The sequence below is a fragment of the Phyllobates terribilis genome, unplaced genomic scaffold (genome assembly GCF_046119375.1).
Source record: "Phyllobates terribilis strain yellow unplaced genomic scaffold, ASM4611937v1 Scaffold_9__5_contigs__length_417890890, whole genome shotgun sequence".
Classification (NCBI taxonomy): domain Eukaryota; kingdom Metazoa; phylum Chordata; class Amphibia; order Anura; family Dendrobatidae; genus Phyllobates; species Phyllobates terribilis.
The window spans coordinates 226,533,187-226,559,735 of NW_027362769.1; the positions used below are offsets into that span (position 1 = coordinate 226,533,187).

General features: G+C 43.4%; 1 protein-coding gene across 2 annotated transcripts in view; it reads left to right on the forward strand.

The window, feature by feature from the left end:
* Positions 1–18,467: 18,467 nt before the first annotated feature.
* The window catches only part of MRTFB (myocardin related transcription factor B), a 322,168-nt gene continuing 314,086 nt past the window's right edge, over positions 18,468–26,549 (forward strand). Inside the window, exons 1-2 of one of the 2 annotated variants that reach the window (XM_073647702.1) lie at positions 18,528–18,598; positions 24,888–24,974. The gene's annotated coding sequence lies outside the window, so the exon portion shown is untranslated. Of the gene's footprint in view, positions 18,599–24,887; positions 24,975–26,549 lie in introns of both variants that reach the window. The other variant, XM_073647701.1, reaches the window with a different exon arrangement.

Consider the following 26,549-nt stretch of genomic DNA (forward strand, 5'->3'; position numbering starts at 1 on the left):
ATCCTTAGCAAAAACCAAATGCCAGCTTAAATTAACTTTACTGTACATATTTATATTTTCCCTGATCTCAGAAGAATCATTTCTTTTGGCTACTGTACACACTATGTTACAGAAGCAGAATAGGTTGAACTATTGCTATTATGTAAAATGTGTTAATCGAGATTAAAAAAATATTATTTTTTTTTTCTGCTGATCTATTTAAATATCTTACATGAATGTTCGCATTCACAAACATTTGGTAATATTTGATGGCACTGGCCTTTCTAAAAGAGGTTTTAAAATGATTAAACATTTCAATCAATTTCCTACCAGGGTGGTTTGTATATGGAACCATATTAATAACGATGTTGAAATTGGCTATTGTCTAAGCATTTGTTGATTTTTGCAAATAGAGGGAGTTCTAAACTGTAAAGACCCCCCATAAACATCAGATAAGTGTTCTAATGTGTATTTCAGCCTCATTATCCTATCCTGATAGATGATGTCACAAGCCGGTGTGTGTGTGTGTATATATATATATATACAGTACAGACCAAAAGTTTGGACACACCTTCTCATTTAAAGATTTTTCTGTATTTTCATGACTTTGAAAATTGTACATTCACACTGAAGGCATCAAAACTATGAATTAACACATGTGGAATTATATACGTAACAAAAAAGTGTGAAACAACTGAAAATATGTCTTATATTCTATGTTCTTCAAAGTAGCCACCTTTTGCTTTGATGACTGCTTTGCACACTCTTGGCATTCTCTTGATGAGCTTCAAGAGGTAGTCACCGGAAATGGTTTTCACTTCACAGGTGTGCCCTGTCAGGTTTAATAAGTGGGATTTCTTGCCTTATAAATGGGGTTGGGACCATCAGTTGTGTTGTGCAGAAGTCAGGTGGATACACAGCTGATAGTCCTACTGAATAGACTGTTAGCTGCTTTTTTCATGCCATAATACAAATTCTAAGTAAAGGAAAACGAGTGGCCACCATTACTTTAAGAAATAAAGGTCAGTCAGTCTGAAAAATTGGGCAAACTTTGAATGTGTCTCCAAGTGCAGTTGCAAAAACCATCAAGCGCTACAAAGAAACTGGGGCACATGAGGACCGCCCCAGGAAAGGAAGACCAAGAGTCACCTCTGCTTCTGAGGAAAAGTTTATCCGAGTCACCAGCCTCAGAAATCGCAGGTTAACAGCAGCTCAGATTAGAGACCAGGTCAATGCCACACAGAGTTCTAGCAGCAGACACATCTCTTCAACAACTGTTAAGAGGAGACTTTGTGCAGCACGCCTTCATGGTAAAATAGCTGCTAGGAAACCACTGCTAAGGACAGGCAACAAGCAGAAGAGACTTGCTTGGGCTAAAGAACACAAGGAATTGACATTAGACCAGTGGAAATCTGTGCTTTGGTCTGATGAGTCCAAATTTGAGATATTTGGTTCCAACCACTGTGTCTTTGTGCGACGCAGAAAAGGTGAACGGATGGACTCTACATGCCTAGTTCCCACCCTGAAGCATAGAGGAGGAGGTGTGATGGTGTGGGGGTGCTTTGCTGGTGACACTGTTGGAGATTTATTCAAAATTAAAGGCATACTGAACCAGCATGGCTACCACAGCATCTTGAAGCTGCATGCTATTCCTTGTGGTTTGCGTTTAGTTGAACAATCAATTATTTTTCAACAGGACAATGACCCCAAACACACCTCCAGGCTGTGTAAGGGTATTTGACCAAGAAGGAGAGTGATGGGGTGCTACTCCAGATGACCTGGCCTCCACAGTCACCAGACCTGAACCCAATCGAGATGGTTTGGGGTGAGCTGGACCGTAGAGTGAAGGCAAAAGGGCCAACAAGTGCTAAGCATCTCTGGGAACTCATTCAAGATTGTTGGAAGACCATTTCCGGTGACTACCTCTTGAAGCTCATCAAGAGAATGCCAAGAGTGTGCAAAGCAGTAATCAAAGCAAAAGGTGGCTACTTTGAAGAACCTAGAATATAACACATTTTCAGTTGTTTCACACTTTTTTGTTAAGTATATAATTCCACATGTGTTAATTCATAGTTTTGATGCCTTCAGTGTGAATGTACAATTTTCATAGTCATGAAAATACAGAAAAATGTTTAAATGAAAAGGTGTGTCCAAACTTTTGGTCTGTAATAAATATATATATATATATATATATATATATATATATATATATATATATATATATATATATATATATAGGGGAGTCCGGAAGGAGAGCTGTCGGACCAATTACTGCTGCCTAAGATGTACAGGAACTAGTGATGAGCGAGCATGCTCATTACTTGAGATTTACGAGCATGCTCGGGTGTTTTCCCAGTACCTTCAGTGTGCTCAAATGTTATGTTTGAGTCACTCCGTGTGCATGACTTGCGCCTGTTTGACAAGCTTTAATACATGTGAGGAATGCTTGTTTGTTAGGCATTCCTCACATGTATTAAAGCTGTCAAACAGTCACACATCATGCACACAGAGAGACTTAAACATAACATTCGAGCATGCTTGCAAAAAGGGTTAGCAGAATACGCTCGCTCATCACTAACAGGAACTTTAGGTTTGCCAAATACATGTGAGATCACCACAAATATTAAATTGTCATCGAATCTCACCAAATTTAGCTGGATCTGTCACTAGTCTGCAGATGAATATGTGATATGTATGCCAGCTTTATACCTAAATCAGCGCAGGAACAATTCTTTAAATTTCAGACATTGCTATAAACTGTGTTCATCACCATGTAAATTTTAGTGAGCTTCACTAAAATTACCCATCATTATATCTTTAAGAGTAAAGTCCAATTTGTCCCAGGATCTTTATTTGATCTATGATATGTCTTCTAGAAGAAAGCTGCCTTTTCAAAGCAGTTAAAGGGAATGTGACTAAATTTTTTTACATATGGAAGTAGTGGTATGGCTGTATAGGTACTTGTCCCCCAATAAAAGTTATATATATATTTTTTTAGAGAGATCTGATGTGCCAGTTTTGGAAATCTAGTATAGAAGCCATATTCAAATCAGGCTGCAAGTGCACTGGGGGCAGGTCAAACACTTGGACTCCTGCTTCAACTTCACACGCCCCCAGTGAGCTTCAGGTCTACATGTGGCTTCTACATTAGATTTCTTATCACTAGCACATTGGACATCTACAATAAAGGTATAATTATAGGTGGACAAGCGCTTCCACAGCACATATGCAAGGAGTGATATGTACAAACGTGTTAACAGGTTCCTTTTCCTGCAATTTTACTACAATCGTTTTAAGGCAGGAGCTGCTGTGTAGATTGACATAGTTTTGTGGGGGGAAAAAATCAGCATAACTTGTGTTTTATTCATTAAAACCTCATTCTCGGCTTCTTGGTCAAGTGGGTGGGCCCAACCAGTAATTGACAGTATTCCCTGCATAAATGTGCATACAGACAGAGCTGTCAATAATTGATTAGGACCTCTCACTTCACTGAAAAGCCCAGAAAGAGAAGAGGTTTAAATGAATGAAACACAGGTTATACTGAATCTTTTCTCATCAAACTATACATTAAAGATGAGAATCGATTTGCAGGCCCCGGTCCATCAGAATTTCGTGGGTGCTGGAAGGGAGTCCTGCAAAGCGCCTCTTACCTGCCAGCGTCTCTTCTGATTAGTAGCACCGGCACAATGTCATGTTGCAAAGATGATGTAGCACCAGGTCTACAAAGCAGAAAAGGTGCAGGGGATTCTGGCTGGTAGGCGGTTTGCATAGTTTCCATCCAATGGCTATGCAACACTGGACCAGGTACCTGCGAATTAATTCATCTCTACAATATATCAATCAGCTCAGCTCCTCCTGCTTTATAATCTGCTGACTACAAAATGGACTTTTGTCTCTTTAAAATTTGATTTTGCTGTAAAAAATATCATAGTATATAAACTACCTAGACAGATGCATGAAACCGTGAAGGTTGGTACAATGTATTGTGTAGTGCTGAGCCAGGCATAGTCCAGGCAAAATGTATTGTCCTTGCCATTGCACCGTTTTTGGTTGGTAGACTATACTGACCAAAGGCCTCATTTAGACGTACGTGAAATACTTTCCGAGTACGGACTGCTATGCACAGAGTAGCCGCAGGTCTTCTTGACCCAAACTCGAAAGATTCATAGGCATAGATGAGGCTATAAAGTTCAGAACAAGAGTCCTGTGGCTAGTCTGTGCAGAACAATCTGTGTTTGGACCGCGATACAAAGAAGTCTGAATTTGCCTTAAAAATGTCTTACAATGTATGTCATGAACGTAGGTTGTTTATATTCCATCCCTTCATGTCCGCTGTCTTGCCTATGGCAGATGGACTCTTACATCAGAGCAGTTCACTATGCCATAAGCGTAATGTAGTCATTTATTGGTTCCAGGAACATGACGAGTTTTCCTTGCCTTGTCTTCATAGTCCCCAGATCTTAATCATATAGAGCAGTGGTCCCTAACTCCAGTCCTCAAGAACCATCAATAGATCATGTTTTCAGGATTTCCTGAGTATTACCGAGCTGATAATTCCATCACCTGTACAATACTAAGGAAATCCTAAAAACATGACCTGTTGGTGGCTCTTGAGGACTGGAGTTGGGGAACCCTGATGTGGAGCATCTCTGGGGCGTGGTAGAACGAGCTGTTCAGTGCACATCAGTACCTCCATCCAATTTATGTCAATTGTGAGAAACTATTCAGTCCACATGGATTATTATTCCTGCAGAACGAGTTCAACACATAGAAGAATCTATGACAGACAAAATGAATTGCTGCAGTTCTGAAGGCCATATGTGGCGCCCCTGAGGGTTCGGTCGCCACAAGGGGGCATACTGCAGCCTGTCAGCAGGTGTTGTGTCTCCTCACCCAGGTAAGGAAGGTGTACTAATCAGGACCCTGAATCTACATTCAACACTACACACTCCTGACCTATGGGAGGCAAGTATGCACCATAGTGCTGCCTCAGCAGGATCACGAGTGAGGGGAACCAAAAGTTAGGGGAACCATGTAGTGGGTGAAGGGTAGAACACACTTTTAGTTTACACACATAGTTTCATATATAATACCCAGCCATCTCAGGCACAAGGGCCTTTGATTGTGGTCTTTGCAGCTGACGGTGGCCTTGTGTAGGAGCCTGCAGTGTGCTGAAGATGCACGGTCCTCGTGCTCTGACCTTGACACGAGGAGCGGGAAGGAGTTAACGGTGTCTCTATCCCGGTCAAGTTCCCTTGCTTAAGAAGGTCAGGAGCTTTAGTGACAGCTCCACAAGCAAAAGGATCCCAGGGAGCACGGACGGGGCTGCCTACGCCACCTGTACTCTCCATTCTGGCCCTGCCAGAGGGACTCCTGCTGCAAGAGGGGTACCGGCCCCCGACATCTGACTTTGCTACTTCACGTCTCTGTCAGAGAAGCCCGGTAGGCTACAGTGGAACGGAATCGCCGCCTTACCCTATATCTGTGCATAGTCCAGAGGGAGACCCAGCCTTTGCACGCACACACACAGGAGAGGTTCAAAGGGGACTGTTAGGAACACTCGGAGGGTCCTGATCGAGGTACCTGAATACCTTGGGTGCGCTGAGCCCTCATCCCTGGTGGCCGCAGTGATCCGTGAGGAGCAGGGAGAAGCCTTGCCGCTGCTTAAAAGAACTGTGAGTAAAAGACCTGGAAGACTATCCCTATGGCCTCTGATTCCTTTATTTCTGCGCTGCACCACACCGCACCTGAGTGACCCAGGACTACTCTCCCCAACCTCCTGTCACATCTGCCCTGAGGCCCAGCTCCGCCTGTGGGGAGTTATAACATCGCCTGCTGCCACTACATCCAGCCTCAGAGGACTGCTAGCAGCGCTGGTGGCTCATCACCAGACACCACAGGTGGCGTAGTCGACAAATACCACTCAACCCTGAAAGCCCTTACATCCTTTTTAATGTGACGGCCCTGGGCACGGAACGGGTCTAGGCCACGGCTGCATCCCCCTCAACATCTGACCCGACTCCGAGTACCCCATCTTCCCAAGGCAGGGCTGCGAGCGTCACATACATAGGACGTCCAACACACTAGACAGGTGTCTTTAATAAAGTGGCCACTCCGTTATATAGACAGTTATTCAGGGTAAAGGAATCCATATTACAGCTGCCCAGTAAAGATTTGTTTTTCCAAAATGAAATCGTATATTAATTGGCTTTGAATATCTTAAATGCAGCACAAATTTTCCTATTAAAACGACAGCTAACCTGGCGGATGCCACTAAAAGTCGTATGGCACTGCTAGTGTGCATTGTGGAGTGGATCTGGCACAAATCTCAATGCAGCCTAAACCCAGTTTCATACATACGACTTTCACAATTCATGTGTGGACTGCGATGTCTGGAGTGGCCATTGCTCTCCTGAATGCACTGAACAACCTCTTAATCGTATATTTAGACTGAAAGTCAGTTGTGTTAAATTGGCCTAATTGTGAGATTCATGATGTCACTGATTAAAGTGACCATTTGTTTCAGCTATGGCATGTATAATGTTTTACAATAGCATAATTTGCATGTTCTCCCAGTGTTTGCGTGGGTTTCTTCCAGCACTCTAAAGACATACTGATGGGGAATATAGACAAAACCCAAGATAGAAACAAAATGAACATATACCCTGCTGTAAGTAAAAGCAATAGTGCATATAAATCACATAGAGTACTTAGTAAACACCGTTTTCAATATAAAAAACAGCGTAAAAGCCAGCGTCATGGTGTACACGAAGATCACTTTGACACTTGGTAAGGTTTTAGCACGAGAGGTTAGGACCATCCCGAATGTGGTACACCTTGACACTGGTGTGTAGGCTTTTATGCTTTTTTTTTTATATCAAAAACAGTGTTTACTAAGTATCCTATGTTATTTATATGCACTATTGCTTTTACTTACTTACATCAGGGTATTAATTTTCATTTCATTTTCTATTGGAAGAGAGTAGTGAATGACTGGTAGTCACAGGGTTGGCACAGGAGAACAAACTTTCTTTAAAGCATAAGGCTAAGTGCCCACGGTGCAGAAATGCTGCAGAATTTTTCCGCATCTCCCTGGCAGGAAAAACGTATGCAGATTTTACATGCGTTTTTCCCGCCAGGTAGAAGCGTTTGTCTAGCGTTTTTGCATGCGGGTTATCAAGCGCTTTTCCAAGCGACTTTAGCATCACTTAGAAAAGTGCTTGACAACTTGGTCATACTATATAAATCCATGCAACCGGCATGGATTTATATAGTGTGACCAAGTTAGTTAAAAAAAAAGAATCATTATACTTACCTTCTGATGGCCCCCGGTCTCCCTGGCGGCTCGCGATGGTTTAAAAGGACCTTCCATTACGTCATTTAGTCATGTGACAGGTCACACGACTGCCGACGTCAGCGGTCGCGTGACCCGTCACATGACTAAATGACGTCATGGCAGGAACTTTTAGACAATCGCAAGCTGCCGGGGAGCGAGGACACATCGTACAGGAGACCGGGGGCCATCAGAAGGCGAGTATAATGTATTTTTTTTTTTTTTAATTCTTTTTTTTTTTTTTTTTTACAGGTACTAAGAGTATGAGAGTCTCCTCTTCTCCAGACCTGGGTACCATCCGCACATTGAATCGCATAATATCCACATGTGCACATGTAGTGATGCGGATATTAAGCGATTCAATGCAAGTCAATGGCGACGATTACGCTGCGTGTCCGCAAAATTAATGGACAAGCTGTGTATTTTTCCACAATGATAATCCGCAGCGGAAATTTCCGCAGCATGTGCACAGCACCTGCGGATTATCATTGAGGACCATGGGGCACGTATTACCAAGCGTTTTTTTAAGCGTTTTTGCTGCGGAAATTCCGCGGCAAAAACGCTTGAAAAACGCATAGTGGGCACGCAGCCTAAGGCTATGTGCCCACGATGCAGATTTGAAGCAGAAATTTCATGAGCATTTCTGCATCGGCTTGACAAATTGGTCACACAATATAAATCCATGCAACTGTCATGGATTTATATTGCGCGACCAACTTAGAGGAAAATTCTACTTCAAATGCTGCATCTGAAGTAAAAAAAAAAAAAAAAAAAAATTAAAAAGTTAAAGTAAAAAACCTTATATTCACCTCTCCGGCGGCCCCCAGTCTGCTCCCAGCTGCATCCTCTCTCATTGGCGTCTTGCGGTGTACTGGCAGGACCTGCGGTGACATCATTTAGTCAGCTGATGGTCACGTGACTGCCGACGTCGGCGGTCAGGTGATGGTCGCGTGACCATCAGCTGACTAAATGACGTCACCGCAGGTCCTGCCAGTACACTGAGGGACGCCGAGGAGAGAAGACGCCGCCAGGAGGAGATCGGGGGCCGCCGGAGAGGTGACTATGAATATTTTTTTTTATTTTTTACTTTATAATTCTTTTTTAACTTGCAGGTACCATGGTACCCAGGTCTGATGAAAGTCTTCTCTTTTCCAGACCCGGGTACCATCCGCACATTGAACCACATAACATCGGCATGTATACATGCGGATATTATGCGGTTCAGTCTAAGTCAATGGACGCGATTTCGCTGCGAAATCGCGCCAAAATTGGTTGTGCTGTGGATTTTTCCGCAATGATAATCCGCAGCGGAAATTTCCGCAGCACATGCAGATTATCATTGGGATACATCCCAGAACTCTTACCAAGCAATTTTAATGCGTTAATGCGTTTTTAATCCGCGGCAGAAATGCATTAAATCCGCATCGTGGGCACACAGCCTAACTGTTTTTAATTTTTATTCCATAAAAATAAGCAACTTTGTAGTATATCTTAACGGAGAAATTTGTATCTTTTATTCTCAATTCATGAGTAAAATCTTTATTGAGTGTAGACAAATTTTCCCATTACTGATATTAGAGATGACAGTTGATGCTTCTAAAATTCTATGGAGAGGGAAGAGTTCGAGGCAGACACAGACATTCTGCTGCAAGTTCTCCTGACACTTCTCTAGAACTTTGACGAGCAGCTGTCACATCCTATCTTAGTAACAGGAAAGTCTGTATTCACTGAAAGCAGATTTTACCCATGAATTGAAGCTTTTGAGAATAAATGATCAGTCCTCAAGAAAGAAGCCCATTTTTCTAATAAGATAAATTACAAAGTTTCTTATTTTCATGTGTATTATTGATTCGTGAAAAAATAACAAACGTTGGTTACTCTTTATAGGCTTTTCTGCTGGAAGAGATAAGTGGTGTCTGCCGCTGTTCATCGGATTCTGACATCAGAATTTGATTTTCCTGTACAGATTTTATTTACAAGCTCGACAGTGTAAACTTGCCATTGAAGTACATGCTCATGTTAATATCACGCTTCATTACTGCTTCATGTTAGCAGTAAGACAACATTCTGCTCCCCGACTGCACAGACCATAAGATTTTAATTTTGTATAAAGGCTTGGAAACGGCAGCGCACAATGTAATTCTTCCTGTTTTTATTATTTGGAGATAAGATGGTTCATAACAACAGAGCCACGGGGAATAGAAATGGGACGGTAGTTTAAACTCAACATTTGGAGTGGATAACAGCAAACAACAGATTAAAAGCAAATGTATAAACTACTGATGATAGAAATTGTGTTTTTACAAGTAACTACTGAAATCATACTGCTCTTGTTATTGCTGCTGAAGGCATGACTTCCTGGCAACCTACAATGTAATCCGGATGCAGGAATTAAAAGGGACTGATTCTACACATATAGCGGAGTCTAGATAAATGATATGATGGTGATACAGCCAGAATAACCAGAAAAAAGTGCTACTTAGGGCTCGTGCACACGACCGATTTTCTCAGATAAGTGCTATCCGTAGGTTTCATGGATAGCAGTAGTACCTATGATATTTTATGGCGTTGTGCACATGTTCGATTTTTTTTTTTTTCCTCGGACCAGGTAGTCTGCGGAAAAAAGCAGACATGTCCGATTTTGATACCAGTGTCGGATCAAAAATCGCCAATGCAAGTCTATGGCTTCGTGAAAGAAAGCAGACCGCACTCGGATGACATCCAAGTCCGGTACGATTATCACGGACTGACAAAATGGGAACTAGGAAGGGTTTCTCTCTAAGGAGAAAAAGGAGACCAGCGGCGCTGATCTAACAGTAGCTGTTAAGGATAACAGAATCAATTTACCAAGTGTTTTGCTCACCTGGTATCCAGTATATTGAGGCTTCAATTGAAATCTTATGTCATAGGAAAATTTGCAGGATCCAGGTATAAATTTTCATATTTCACGGGTATGCAGCACACGGTGGATAATTAGGAGAGATTTGAACGGCTCTCCTAAGGCAACATCAAGGATTACAGGTATCCAACTCGAATCTCAATGTGGCGCTTCCCAAAAAAATCTTTCACATGTTCTCATCATATATATGAAAATAATTTTTTTGTTCTAGGCAATCAATAAAGCACAACGCGTTTTGGCTAATTTTTCACAATGGCCTTCTTCAGGTGCTAAAAAAAAAAATCAAAAGCACAAAAAAACATGGTCAATCCACAACAGTTCTTCCATTGTAAAAGCAATCAAGTTTAGTAGGAGTGGTTGCTCACGGGAAGAGAATAATCGCAATGCACTATTAAACAGAAAAGAATCCTATTGGATTTACCGCCTGCAATGCCTTTACCCAGATGGGTTAAATGATGTGGTGGAGAACATATAAGTTTTTAGTACTTTGTGCCTTTGATTTTATTTTTTTCACTGACCATTGATTTCTGGTAATATTTCTATAAACTCCTTCCTAACCGTATGCTCACACTGAAAATTTTGATTCAAATTCCACATCACAGAGCATTTCATGAATTTTTATGTGGATTTTGCAGCAGATCCACTTCAATATCCATGTAAAAAATATACCCTTAGCCTGAATTAAAAAAAAAAAAAAAAGTGCTTTAGGTAAAGTTCCAAAGATGTGGATCTTCCCCATAAATCTGAAAATTTGGTGATAAAAACCACTTATATGTTCTTATTGTGTTTCCGTAGTGGAAATTTGGTAAAAAAAAATGAATGTAATCTGCACATGCCTTTATCAATAAAGTTTTAGTAAAGCTAGGTAACAGCAAACAGGAAGTTTTCAAAATATAGCAGTTTTATGTAAAATATAACATACCAAAAAGAGACAGAGAACGCTGCTAAAAAAAAATGCAGAAAAAATGTATGTAAGAAAAAAATCACTAACAAAAATTTATTACAAAATACAAGTGCCCTAAATTAATGTGTTGCAGAAAATTTGCAGGATCAAAATCGCACCAAGTACTCATCATTGTAGGAATCATTGTTTGGCCAGTATGAATGACAGGAAGAAAATATTTTTACCCGATCAGAAGCCCTGACTTTTGCGGCACCAGCTCAAGTCGCAGTTCCTGTGGCCGTGCCTATTCAACCTGCAAGTTGTTCCCCCAAAGTGCAACTCGTTCCGCCACGGTACTATGGGGATCCGAAGCAGTGCCGTGGGTTTCTGTAGCAGTGCAAGCACTACAAATTTTTTGCTCATCATTTTTACTCTGATCGGGTTACAGTGGGATTCCTGATGTCCTACCTAGCAGGTGATACCCTGGCATGGCTCAACCCCCTATGGGAAACAGGGATCCTATCACCTTGGACCTGCAGGCCTTCCTGGTGGACTTCCGAAAGGTCTCCGATGAGCCAAACCCAGAATCTCCTGCAAAGGCTTCCCTCCCCAACTTCCAGGAGCAGACCAGGCGGGTGACGCATGTGAAGAAACCATCACATCTGGCCCTGTCCTCTCAAAGACCACCTGCTCCCCAGCTTGTTGAGGCAGCTACCCATGCTAAATTCATGAAGGTCGACCGTGTCAGGTGGTCTGAGCTGAAGCCGAACTCAGTCGTGAGCTGGGATTGCAGTGTCGCTGCGGTTGTGCAGAACATCCTGTCTTTGTCCAGTGAAGTTTGAAAAGCTTCAAAACCTTGGGCCAGTAGGAGAGGCTGCCCTTGGCGTGAGTATTCCTTCTCCACAGATGACTGTGACTGTATCCGTGGCAGGTGGATTCAGTTTGGTGGGAGAGTTCTTGCTGCAAGCTGTGAAAAGTTGGTGTCAGTTTTCCATCCAACATCTCCAGAATCCGGTGTGGGAGCTGTCAAGTGAAGGACGAGCCCTACTTAGAAACAGTCAGGTCATGTCTTAACAATTTGAGGTCCATATCAGAGCCTTATATACGGAGAAGGTCGCCTTCCAAGTGCTGTCTGGTATGCCCATAGGTCGTCCAGAGCCAAGAACTCTAGTGCCGTTCGGGTCTGGAGACTCCGCGTGATGCTTCGTTGGGGACAGTCGAGCCACAAGAGGTGTCTGGTCCCCATACATCCTGTTCTGTCAGCAGTGTCGCCTTCTTCTCAACAAGGTCTGCTAGTCGCCGACTTACTGTATGCTGGTGTCTCCGAATGAAGGGAAGTGGAGTCTATGTCCCCACACAGTCCCAACTGTTGTGCCAATAATCTGCCTCCAGGCACCTCCCCACCTCGTGGATGTGTCATCTTGAAGACCAGGCTGAAGATGGGCCCAAAGCAGGTATCTTCAGTCTCTGGGAGGTCTGGTGAAGACAACGTCAAGGCGATGGCATCTTCCAAGTCTCTGCAATACACCAACCAGGGGGAGGAAATCCAGTCAGTCTTTGAATCCTCGAGGGTGGTAGCTGATCTCAACAAATGGAGAGAGTTCCTGATTCTACGCCCGCTTTGTCCTATTCTGAGGATCGCTTGATGTTAAGAAGCATCCTAGTCACAAAGATGGTGAGACATGTCACTTTTCTTCTAGTGGACAGAAGAAGTTATGGTCCTGAAGAGGTGTCGGACTCCTACTTCGGTGTCGATCCTCGTGGGCTTGAAGAAGGGGGGTGTATTGTACCGCCATTGCTGGTACCCCTGCATGATGACCTCTTCTCCCTCCATGCAGGGTCGCCGGTTTACTCACTGCCCCGGCCTTCGGCATGGTCCCCGGTGTGCTCTGGTCTCTTGCTTCCTACTGCACACGACGCAGTTCCCGGCGGTGTGCCTAGTACGCACACTCCCCTGTTCTTAAAGGTGCAGCGTGCACATGGTAAATGCCCCCAGCTAACAGCTGGGAGACATTTAGTAATGTGTTCGCCTGCAAGGTGTGTCCCAGCTAATAGGTGGGAGGCATTTTGAATAAAAGGCACCCTCCCCAATAGGAAGGTGCCTGAGCAACTCCTATAGTTACTGTTAGGTGGTTTGGTGTATGCAACTGTTGCCAGGTCCCCCGTCCCTAGCCTGTTAAAGTAATTCCCTTATCCTGTGTCGCTTTAGTCCAGTATAGTTTGTCCGTGTTCCTGTGACCGCTGCAGTAGTGTCCGAATCCTAAAACCGCATCTGTGGTACCTGTTTACTGTCCCAGTGGCCGTCCTGTCTGCACCTGTCCCAGTGGCCGCCCTGTCTGCAGTCTGAACCCTGTCCCAGTGGCCGCCCTGTCTGCACCCTGTCCCAGTGGCCGCCCTGTCTACACCCTGTCCCAAGTGGCCGCCCTGTCTGCACCCTGTCCCAAGTGGCCGCCCTGTCTGCACCCTGTCCCAAGTGGCCGCCCTGTCTGCACCCTGTCCCAAGTGGCCGCCCTGTCTGCACCCTGTCCCAAGTGGCCGCCCTGTCTGCACCCTGTCCCAGTGGCCGCCCTGTCTGCACCGTATCCCAAGTGGCCGCCCTGTCCGCACAGTCTGAAACCTGTCCCAAGTGGCCGCCCTGTCCGCACAGTCGGAAACCTGTCCCAAGTGGCCGCCCTGTCCACACAGTCGGAAACCTGTCCCAAGTGGCCGTCCTCCCTGTCTAGTCATCTGAATTTACATCTTTGCCTCTTGGGGTCAGCTGTTACTGCCGGATGCCACCCTGGAGTGGCACCTGGTGCAGCTGCCTGACGCACAAGCCTGACCTCACCACTAAGAGGCTCCAGCGAACACCAAGGTAGCTGCTTACTCACGCCCCTCCAGGGCAAGTCCGGACCGTGGCACAGTGGGTCCACGAACCATGTGCTCCACTTGCAAGCGTAACAATGCCTTCATACTCAGCAGCACTTTACAGACATTATCATTGCTGTTCTCACTGGGGCTCACTTTCTAGATTCCCTATCAGTATGTGTTTGGAGTATGGGAGGAAACCCATACAAACACAGGGAGATCATACAAACTCCTTGCAGATGTTGTCCTTGGTGGTATTTGAACCCAGGACTGCAGAGCAACAGAGCTAACCACTGAGCCACCATGCTGCCCTTTGCCTGGGAGAGACCTTCCATGTTGCTCTGCTGCATCTTGTCATGGTGTATGACCTGTTACATGAATCTGGCCTCTACAACCTCACCTTTGTAGCGGAGTTTGGCTCTTCCTCATCAAGTTTTAAGCCTCCTTCCTACATAACTGTTTCTGTCCATTAATCGCAGTATGCTGATGCACAGTATTAGCATTTGTGTTTGTATATTGGCATATCCTAGAATGTTAGAGTTGGAAGGGACGTCCAGGGTCATCATGTCCAACCCCCTGCTCAATGCAGGAGTCACTAAACCTTCTCAGACAGATGTCTGTCCAGCCTCTGTTTGAAGACTTCCATTGAAGGAGAACTCACCACCTCTCGTGGTTCACCTATTTGTGAACCTGCCTATTCATCTTATACTAAAAGTTGTTCGGGACCCTTTTTTATACCCTATACACTGTCAGCGGCAGTCAGAGACTGTCCCACTGCTCTGATTGTTCAGCAGCGCTCATGTGAGCAGTGTTCCACAGCTAAAAATCATGTTACCACGTCATACTGCATAGCCAATGGCATAAAAACAAAATCCAGGAAATAATTGCAGAATTGTAGTTTTTTTTCTTATTGCAATTTCAACGCACTAGGAGGTTTTTTTTCGCTTCTTCCGCTGCATTAAAGGGTAAAATGGATGGTGTCATTCAAAACTACAACTCATCCGGCAAGAACACTTATAGAAGCCCTTATATGGCTTCATTGGTCGAAAAATAAAACCGTTCTGACTCTTGGGAGGAAAAAACTAAAGGCCCCGGCCCCACTATCAGTATTTGGTCAGTATTTTTTTTCAGGAGTGTGAGCCAAAACCAGGTGAGGAACAATCAGAGAAAAGGTATAAGGCTAAGTGCCCACGATGCAGAAATTCTGAGGAGCATTTCTGCATCTCCCTGGCAGAAAAAATGCATGCGGATTTTACATGCATTTTTTCTGCCAGGTAGAAGCATAAGTGAAGTGTTTTGAACATGCGGGTTGTGAAGCGCTTTCCCAAGCGATTTTAGCATCACTTGGAAAGTGCTTGACAACTTGGTCACACTATATACAGTGGTGGCCAAAAGTATTGGCACCCCTGCAATTCTGTCAGATAATACTCAGTTTCTTCCTGAAAATGATTGCAATCACAAATTCTTTGGTATTATTATCTTCATTTAATTTGTCTTCAATGAAAAAACACAAAAAGAATTGTCCTAAAGCCAAATTGGATATAATTCCACACCAAACCTAAAAAAGGGGGTGGACAAAAGTATTGGCACTGTTTGAAAAATCATGTGATGCTTCTCTAATTAGTGTAATTAACAGCACCTGTAACTTACCTGTGGCACCTAACAGGTGTTGGCAATAACTAAATCACACTTGCAGCCAGTTAACATGGATTAAAGTTGACTCAACCTCTGTCCTGTGTCCTTGTGTGCACCACATTGAGCATGGAGAAAAGAAAGAAGACCAAAGAACTGTCTGAGGACTTGAGAAACCAAATTGTGAGGAAGCATGAGCAATCTCAAGGCTACAAGTCCATCTCCAAAGACCTGAATGTTCCTGTGTCTTCCGTGCGCAGTGTAATCAAGAAGTTTAAAGCCCATGGCACTGTGGCTAACCTCCCTAGATGTGGACGGAAAAGAAAAATTGACGAGAGATTTCAACGCAAGATTGTGCGGATGGTGGATAAAGAACCTCGACTAACATCCAAACAAGTTCAAGCTGCCCTGCAGTCCGAGGGTACAACAGTGTCAACCTGTACTATCCGTCGGCGTCTGAATGAAAAGGGACTGTATGGTAGGATACCCAGGGAGACCCCACTTCTTACCCCGAGATATAAAAAAGCCAGGCTGGAGTTTGCCAAAACTTACCTGAGAAAGCCTAAAACGTTTTGGAAGAATGTTCTCTGGTCAGATGAGACAAAAGTAGAGCTTTTTGGGAAAAAGCATCAACATGGAGTGTACAGGGAAAAAAAAGAGGCATTCAAAGAAAAGAACACGGTCCCTACAGTCAAACATGGCGGAGGTTCCCTGATGTTTTGGGGTTGCTTTGCTGCCTCTGGCACTGGACTGCTTGACCGTGTGCATGGCATTTTGAAGTCTGAAGACTACCAACAAATTTTGCAGCATAATGTAGGGCCCAGTGTGAGAAAGCTGGGTCTCCCTCAGAGGTCATGGGTCTTCCAGCAGGACAATGACCCAAAACACACTTCCAAAAGCACTATAAAATGGTTTGAGAGAAAGCACTGGAGACTTCTAAGGTGGCCAGCAATGAGTCCAGACCTGAATCCCATAGAACACCTGTGGAGAGATCTCAAAATGGCAGTTTGGAGAAGGCACCCTTCAAATATCAGGGACCTGGAGCAGTTTGCCAAAGAAGAATGGTCTACAATTCCAGCAGAGCATTGTAAGAAACTCATTGATGGTTACCGGAAGCGGTTGTTCGCAGTTATTTTGGCTAAAGGTTGTGCAACCAAGTATTAGGCTGAGGGTGCCAATACTTTTGTCTGGCCCATTTTTGGAGTTTTGTGTGAAATGATCAATGATTTGATTTTTGCTTCATTCTCTTTTGTGTTTTTTCCTTGCAAGCAAATTAAATGAAGATAATAAGACCAAAGAATTTGTGATTGCAATCATTTTCTGGAAGAAACTGAGTATTATCTGACAGAATTGCAGGGGTGCCAATACTTTTGGCCAGCACTGTAAATGCATGCAACCAGCATGGATTTATATAGTGTGACCAAGTTACGATGATGCAAATGCAGCATCAATAGTAAAAAAAAAAAAAAAAAACATACACACCTTCAGATGGCCCCGTCACCTCAGCGATGCGTCCGGTATCTTCGGCGGCTCGCGGTGCTCTAAAAAGGACCTTCCATGACGTCATTTAGTCATGTGACAGGTCACGCGACCATCACCTGACCGCTGACGTCACATGACTAAATGACGTCACGGAAGGTCCTTGCAGACCACCGCTGAGAGGAGACCGGGGGACGCCAAAAAGGTGAGTATAAGGTTTTGTTTTTATTTTAATTCTTTTTTTTACAGGTACTATGGTACCCGGGTCTGAAGGAGAGTCTCCTCTTCTCCAGACCCGGGTACCATCCGCACATTGAAACGCTTAATATCCGCATGTGCACATGTAGTCATGCAGATATTAAGCGATCCAATGCAAGTCAATGGCGGCGAAAACGCCGCAATTCCGCAAAATAATTGGTTGTGCAGCGGATTGTCCCGCAATGATAATCTGCAGCGGAAATTTAAGCAGCATGTGCACAATTATCATTGGGGACATGGCAGGCCTTCTACCATGCGTTTTTTAAGCGTTTGCGGCGGAATTGCCGCTGCGGAAACCCTTAAAAAAAGCATAGTGGGAAGACAGCCTAATAGAAACAAGTCACCAATTCTGCATTTATCACCCACTCCTGGTTTTGGCTTCCACTCCTGAGAAAACATACTGACCGAATACTGATAGTGGGGCCGTGGCCTCAAGTGCAAAAATAGAAATTTGACATGTCGGAAAGGATTTAAAGGACACTTTAAAAATGCCACATACAAAGGTATGCTCCATGTGATCACACTGTGATTTTTTTAAATAGCTTTTGCTGCAATTTTTTCAAAAATCCAGGCTAAAAACATGGCCGTTTTAACCCTATCTTGGAAAAATAAAAAACAAAACTGTGGTGCGATCGCACAATGTGACCGGGCGCTGGAGGTCTCCGATGAGTATGCGCATACTGGGGCCATTTTCTGGTGTAACGCTGAATAAATCCGCGCTTCTTCCTGACAACTTTGGATGAAATCGAAACTTTGCACCATTTTTTTTTTTTTACTTTTTGCAAGTTTGGGAAGTGCAGGTATGAGGTGGACTTATTGCCCTTAGCTAGCAGATTGCAGCTGCCATTTCCATGTGAGGGGCTTCCAGGATCCCTGCGGTTGCTATGAGTAATCCCTATGCACGACAGCTCTCAGGATTTCCAGGACCCCTGCGGTTGCTATGGGTAACACCTATGCACCACAGCTCTCACACGTTGCCAGAATGTACAATGCCGGCGCTAGGAGGGAGCCATGGGTAGCAGGAGCCGGCTGTGTGAGAGCGGGACACGGGGACAACCATTCTCAGACGCTGCCTTTCCCTCTCTGGCTGAGCATCCACCTTGCAGCGCTCAGATACCCAGGGATACTTCCTTTTCGTCCCGCTCCTGCTCACTTCGCCTCCTATTTGCGGGTGGGCGGGGCCGGAGGAGGCGGAGCTTCCTGCGCATGGCAGCAAGCGCAGATTCCAGGCTAAAGAGACAAGAGGAGGAAGAAAAGGCAGGAGCAGAGCCGGAGAGCTGACCCTCAGGTAATGACTGACGTGTGGTAACAGTGTGCCCAGCCTGTGACCTGCCAGTCACCGTACATAATAGTGTAGTGCTGTCCACTTTGTTCACTACAAGTAAAGTTATTTAAAAAAAAATCCACAACACCAACACAGTAGTATATGAACCCAGCAACACACAGCTGCCTATACCTTCCTATGGACTACAACTCCCAGCATGCCTCAGGGCTCCCACATACATGTACTGTGTGTGTCCTGGTGACAGACCTGTGTGGCCCGGGCCCGTCTACATGTCTTATGTGGTGCAGCAGCCATATTTTCCCCTTCCTGAGATTTTGCTGCCAGTCCACCATTGCCCCTCATAGTGCTATCACATATATTGTGATATATTTGGTCAGTGCTGACCTTGAAACGCGTCGTCTTCAGCCATGCAGCTCCTACATTCATCCGCAGCGTATGGTCTGGTCAGACATGGCTGTCGGTAAACCGTTAGCGAGCGCTGATCGTCAGGCGACGTTCACGGCGGCAAGCAATGATGGGGACAGAATGGTCGCCCATACCGTCGTTCTGCCCCTATACCGCATCATGTTCTCGGCAGCACAAGACGTGATTACATGGAGTGATGTGCTGCCGATTATCAGGATTTTTATTTGCCAGCATAAACAACCACAATCCTCTCACCCGACGAGCAGGCATGATTACACATCGCAATAATCCGCCAACACTCATTCTGTAATCATTTACTAATGTACATGCACCATTAGGCCATGTTCACACGTTGCAGAGAATTTCCTCTGCGGATTTTGCTACAGATTCCACCTTACCCCATTACAAAGTTCTAAATAGCGTGAAATCTGCAACCAAAATCCTCACAAGACTGCGCACCCTGCAGATTTGCTTTCATTTACGTCTGTATTTTTTTTCACCACAACATGCGATTGGGGTTTTGAAGATCTCATTTATTTGTATTTCACCATTTTCAAAATGTCATTCGCGTTCTGCAGAAAAAAAAAATGGTAGCAGGTATTGCAATGAAAATAGTGACAACTGGGGTCAATCCAAAGTGTATCCACAACTCTTATGGGAGCCGATCAGTCCCGTGTGAACGTACCTGAAAGCCATGTGCTGACGTTAGGGCGTCCTCTGCTGTGTCGCGCTGTGCGCTGGATCGCACTTCGGACCTGCACACGAGATTTTTTCCTCAAGAAGTCAATGAAAACTGAAAATGGTGCTGTGCTCCTTTGTATGATATTCTGCCTTCATACACACGGCAGAGCCACTCCATGTGCCGTCATATAGTGCATAGGCCCTGTATTAGGACACGTTCAGTATTTGGTCAGTATTTTACATCAGTATTTGTAAGCCAAAACCAGGAGTGGAGCAGTCAGAGGAAAAGTATAATAGAAACACGTCACCACTTCTGTATATTTCACCAACTCCTGGTTTTGGCTTACAAATATTGATGTAAATACTGAACGTATAAATGTGACCTTAGGGGTAGAGTCTTCTTTAGGATCTATCCTCCTAGAGGAGAATTGCTCTATAATACATGACCTGATGGAGCACGGCACCTTTTATTTTGGTCTTATTCCATTAGAATCCATTATGAAATCATAGAGTATGGCCCTATAAACCTTAGATATGTGCTGCATGGTTTACAAGTATTTCTTCGAAGGCTATGTGCACACATTGAGTATTTTACGTGCAAAAATTTCTGCACCGTTTCTGCATCTCTTGGCAGGAAAACGCAGCCTCAAAACCATTGCGTTTTTTTGTCTCCTTTTTTTTAGTGCATTTAATGGGTGAAAACCACTGGCAAAAACGCACAGAGAATAGATTATTTTCTGCACCAAATCAGCAAGTCAAAAATACTCAGGTTTCTCATTCACTTTGCTAGCAAATCTACATGGCAAAAACACACCAAATCTGCAACGTGTGGACACAACCTTAGACTATGTGCACATGGCATCTTATAGATTGTGGACACCCACATAGTTTTTGAAGCAAAAGATGTGGCGTTTTATTCAAAAGCATTTTTTTTTGTCATCTTTCTAGTCATTTTTGTGGTGGATTTGCTTCCAGCATCTTTTTTTTTTTTTTTTTTTTTTAAGGCTGCATGCCCATGATGTGGATTTAATGCGTTTCCGCGTCACCATTTCCGTTGCAAAAACGCATGTTAAGTTGTCTGCCATGTTTCCTAATGATAATCATTGTGGAAAAATCCGCAGCACTACCATTAATTGTGCAGAATTGTGGGGAAATCGCCGCCATTGACTTGCATTGGACCGCATGACTACACGTGCACATGCTGATATTATGCATTTCAATGCGCGGATGATACCCGGGTCTGGAGAATAGGAGACTCTCCTCCACACCCGGGTACCATAGTACCTGTAGTTAAAAAAAGAATTAAAATAAAAAAAAACATATACTTACCTTCTGATGGCCCCTGTCTGCTCCCGGCGGCGTTGCTGGCTCATCGGTTGCTCGCGGTGGTTAAAGGACCCTCCATGACGTAATTTAGTCATGTGACAGGTCACGCGACCGCTGACGTCGGCGGTCTCGTGACCTGTCACATGACTAAATGACGTCACGGAAGGTCCTTTTTAGAGCACCGTGAGCCGCCGAAGACACCGGACGCACCGTACAGGAGACTGGGGGCCATCGGAAGGTAAGTATAATGTTTTTTTTTTTATTTTTCAACATTTTTATTCTTTTTTTTAACTATTGATTCTGCATTTGCAGCATCGTAACTTGGTCACACAACATAAATCCATTCCGGTTGCATGGATTTATATAGTGTGACCAAGTTGTCAACCACTTTTCCAAGTGATGCTAAAATCGCTTGGAAAAGCGCTTGACAACCCACATGCGAAATCACATGTTAAAAACGCTTCACAAACGCTTCTACCTGGCAGGAAAAACTCATGTAAAATCCGCATGCGTTTTTTCTGCCAGGGAGATGCAGAAACGCTCCGCGTCATTTCTGCATCGTGGGCACTTAGCCTAAATGTCATATATGAACTTGGAAGCCATCTGAAGAATGATAAGACCCCTTCACAGCTTTAGAAGCCTGATGTGGTTAAAAATATCATAATATATGAACAGGAAGTCATATAGTCTCAGGGAGTCCGAAGTCAGACATGCTGAATTGATATTTTCCCTAATAATTAGTTTTCCCAGGGCTTCCATGCACATTAGACTGTCCGACGAACCCTTTGATGTCATGATGTGGCTCAGTGGTTGTTAGCACAGCAGTGCTGGTGTCCTGGGTTCAAATCCCACCAAGGACAACATCTGCAAGGAGTTTGTACGTTCTCCCCATGTTTGTGTGGGTTTCCTCCAGGTTCTCCGGTTTCCTCCCACAGTCTAAAGACATACTGATAGGGAATCTAGATTGTGAGCCCCAATAGGGACAGTGCAGATAATGTCTGTAAAGTGCTGTGGAATTAATGGCGCTATATAAGTGAGTAAAATAAATAAATAGAGCAAATGTATGTAATACTTTAATGTGACCAGGCAGTCTTATACTGGCATAGGTTTAAAAAAATGACATCAACTGTGTCCTTTATGATCCCTCTAATTGTAGGATTGGTTCTCTGTGTTTGCTCTTGTATTCTCTGTATGTTGCAGATTATGCATTGTAGATGTGTGTTTACATATAATTTGTATATTGTTTGTTCTGTTTATAAATATATTTTTAAAAATGTTCAAGTGGTGACATTTCTATGTTTACAAATTCAAAGACGTGAGAAATGACAACTGTACACATCGTGTTGATTTCCTTTCTGTGATCTTAGTGTCATGTTAGGTCACAAAGACTGACAGATGTGATAATGGGATATGGATTAAGGAGAGAGGGCCTCCGAGTAAAGTGCTCCGAAATATATCACTCAGGTAACACGTACAAATTCCCGGTGTGGGAGGAAACATATGATTGTATTTTCTGTCCTATCTGAGACATGAGAATATGGAATAGAGAATTTATGGAGACATTTCCAACTTAGATTAGGGGGTTCTCACAACTCTGATAACAAAACACTGGATTTACCGTGCCTTAATCCAGGGATCGGGAACCTTTTTTCTATAAAGGGCCATTTGGATATTTATAACATCATTTGTGGGCCGTACAAAATTATCAACTTGAAAATTACCCTGCTGGAACTGTTTCTCTTTGGTGCGTCTGTTAAATGGTACGGATGATGTTGCTACTCACAGCTGCTCCAGGTTTGTGTCTGGCTGGAGCGCATTCGACTCTCTGCGATAAGTTTTGAAAAGAACTCGCAGCAGTACGTTGTTCCAAACAGATGTATATTTCATTGTGTGTCTCCTCAAAGTGGGAAATTCATCGCTGCTCATGAAACATTTATAGAACCTAAGCAATGAGAGGTCTACTGTATAGGAGACACTGAGACTTCTGCATACATCATATAGGAGACACTGAGACTTCTGCATGCATCATATAGGAGACACTGAGACTTCTGCATGCATCATATAGGAGACACTGAGACTGCTGCATGCATCATATAGGAGACACTGAGACTGCTGCATGCATCATATAGGAGACACTGAGACTGCTGCATGCATCATATAGGAGACACTGAGACTGCTGCATGCATCATATAGGAGACACTGAGACTGCTGCATGCATCATATAGGAGACACTGAGACTGCTGCATGCATCATATAGGAGACACTGAGACTGCTGCATGCATCATATAGGAGACACTGAGACTGCTGCATGCATCATATAGGAGACACTGAGACTGCTGCATGCATCATATAGGAGACACTGAGACTGCTGTGCATACATCACTTAGGACACACTAAGACTGCAGTATATACATCATGAGGGACACACTGAGACTGCAGTATATACAACCAGGGCTGTGGAGTCGGAGTCATGGAGTCGGTGTCCATTTTGGTGGAGTCGGTATAAAATGGACCAACTGCGACTCCTAAAATACATAATAAATTGGGTACCGTTGTTCAATGCAGTTTGTGGGGAATATTTTTTCCTAAGAATTATATATATACAGCAGTCTCAGTGCATCCTGTGTGATATATATACAGCAGTCTCAACGTCTACTATGTGATGTATAAACCGCAGTCACAGCGTATCTTATGTGATGCAATCAGCAGTCTCACTGTATCCTTTGTGAAATATACACAGTAGTCTCGGTGGCTCCTATGTGATATATACCCCAGTCTTGGCATATCCAATGTGATGTGCATAAAGCAGTCCCTGTGTCTCCTATGTGATGTATATATAGCAGTCTCAGTGTGTCTTATGTGTTGTATACAGGGCTGTGGTGTCAGAAAGCTAAACCTCCGACTCCTCAATTTCCATGACACCGACTCCAACTCTGACTCCCTCATACACGGCTCATGTTTAAGTGATAAATTTACTGTAGCACAGATTCATCTCAGCTAAAAGTCTAGACCCTTAGATCAGGAATAGGACAGACATTTATAGGACATTTCATAACTTTCCCAAATTCTTATGAAAAAAATATTCTGCACAAACTGCATTGAACTACTGCACCCAATTTATTATATATTTTAGGAGTTGGAGTCGGTCCATTTTATACTGACTCCGATTCCAACTCCACAGCCCTGCTGGATACTTGCATTTGCTAGACCAATTTTCTGCTCAATCTTGAGTTTCGCAGTTCTTTCTTTTTCTGGAGTACGCTGACTACTTGCTTGTCCTAGTTTAAATATTAAGAAATAAGTACTAAAATGTAAAACATACAAGCAGCTCAATAGATATCGTACAGATACAGAGTTTATGTAATTTAAAGTAATTATATGTATTTCCTTTACAGTACGACACTTTCCTGAGGTGGATCAATAGGTTTTATCATCTATATTGTTACGTTGCCCTTTATATCTGTAATCACTTTAGTGAGTAGTTGTTTTCAGCTTATACAGCTTCTTCCTTTGTTTTATACCTATTGTTATTTACATACTCAATTTCTTATTGACAGAGCATTGTGTGATCTCCACAATTGCTAGAGCATCCCTAAGGGCTTATATACTCGGTCAGCGTATAGCTGCCATCACCCCGCAGTAAACACAAGACGTAGCCCTCGCATTGTGATTGTTACCGCATTGATAGGGAATTTTTATACACATACAGTACAGACCAAAAGTTTGGACACACCTTCTCATTTAATGATTTTTCTATATTTTCATGACTATGAAAATTGTACATTCACACTGAAGGCATCAAAACTATGAATTAACACATGTGGAATTATATACTTGACAAAAAAGTGTGAAACAACTGAAAATATGTCTTATATTCTAGGTTCTTCAAAGTAGCCACCTTTTGCTTTGATGACTGCTTTGCACACTCTTGGCATTCTCTTGATGAGAAAAATCTTTAAATGAGAAGGTATGTCCAAACTTTTGGTCTGTACTGTATATATATCTATGGGGCTGCTGGAAAAAGCCAAGTACGGTACTCAGCAGCCACATCGGGAATGAGTGGAGCAGCGGTCGAGCATGCGCACTGCCGAGCCATTGTAATGGGGACAAAATGTCCCTGCCATTACGAACGGTGCTAGTGCCAGCGGTTGAACCCCCACCAATCAATATGGTATCACTTATGCTGCGGAAAGGTGATATCTTGTTTTCACTGGACAACTCCTTTAAGCTGAATAGGCTACCTATACTTTAGGGTGCCCAGCGTTCAATATCCACTGATTTATCATTTGTCCCTTTAAGGGTATATGCGCATGACATATTTTAGATGCAGACATTCTCGCTATATTTTTTTGCGTCTTTAAGGTCTGGCCCGAGTTTTTGTCCGGCCTTCATCATACAAAATAGGACAGGGAATATAAGGCCCATGTGGCTGTAAGGGCTTGTACACATGGCCATACATTCTCTCATCCGAGAGAATCGGCCCGTTTATTGTAATGACATGTTGATCATAGTATGATCGGATTCTCTCTATTGAGAAGGTGGGGAAAAAATTGTCTCAATCTTCTCCATTCTTGAGCACGTGGCTATCGAACTGCACTCAGACGTCATCAGAGTGCCGTTCGATGGTTTCCACAGACTAATTGACTTGCATGGCTGAGTGTGATCTGAATATAGGATCAAACTTGGGCATGCAGAAATTGTTTTCCTTGGACCGACACATTCCACGGGAAAAATCTAACACGTGCCCGGCATCTAAAATAACATTGATTCGAATGCTAACCGATGTTCTGTCGGGTCACACTCGGACTGGAAAAAACCTCAATTTTCACGATCCCTAAATAGGAGTAATTTATGTCAGTCTGTATTCTGTGAATCAGGAGAACAGACCTTATCTTAAGGCCATGTCCCCACTATCAGTATTCGGTCAGTATTTTTTCTCAGGACTGGGAGCCAAAACCAGGTGAGGAACAATCAGAGAAAAGGTATAATAGAAACAAATCACCAATTCTGCATTTATCACCCACTCCTGGTTTTGGCTCCCAGTCCTGAGAAAACATACTGACCAAATACTGATAGTGGGACCGTGGCCTGAAGGATTTATTCATGAAGATCGTCCCCATCGTTTAATGTCTTAAAACTGCTCCTAAAAATAATACACATGTTTTTTGTAAGAACAAAGTTTTGATGTGTTTTTTTTGGGCATCTTTTTATCATGGGGTGCATTACTGCAGCCAAAAAGGCAAGTAATATAAAAAAACACAGCAAAAAAACACTCATTTGAATGCAATTTTGTCTTGAAAAACGTGCCAAAGAATTGGAATGACACTTTTTCTAAGTTTAAAAAACATGCTGAAAATAAAACACTCGTGCACCACTGATACATTTTCTCATTCAAATGTATGGGCAGTATGCTGCAAGCAGGTTTGAAGCAGTTTTTTGATGTTCATTTGGCCATTAAATTTGTGCCAAATAACATCACAAAAACTATGCAAACAACATACCTTAAAAATATGTCCTGTCAAACGAATGGCCGCCATGTAAT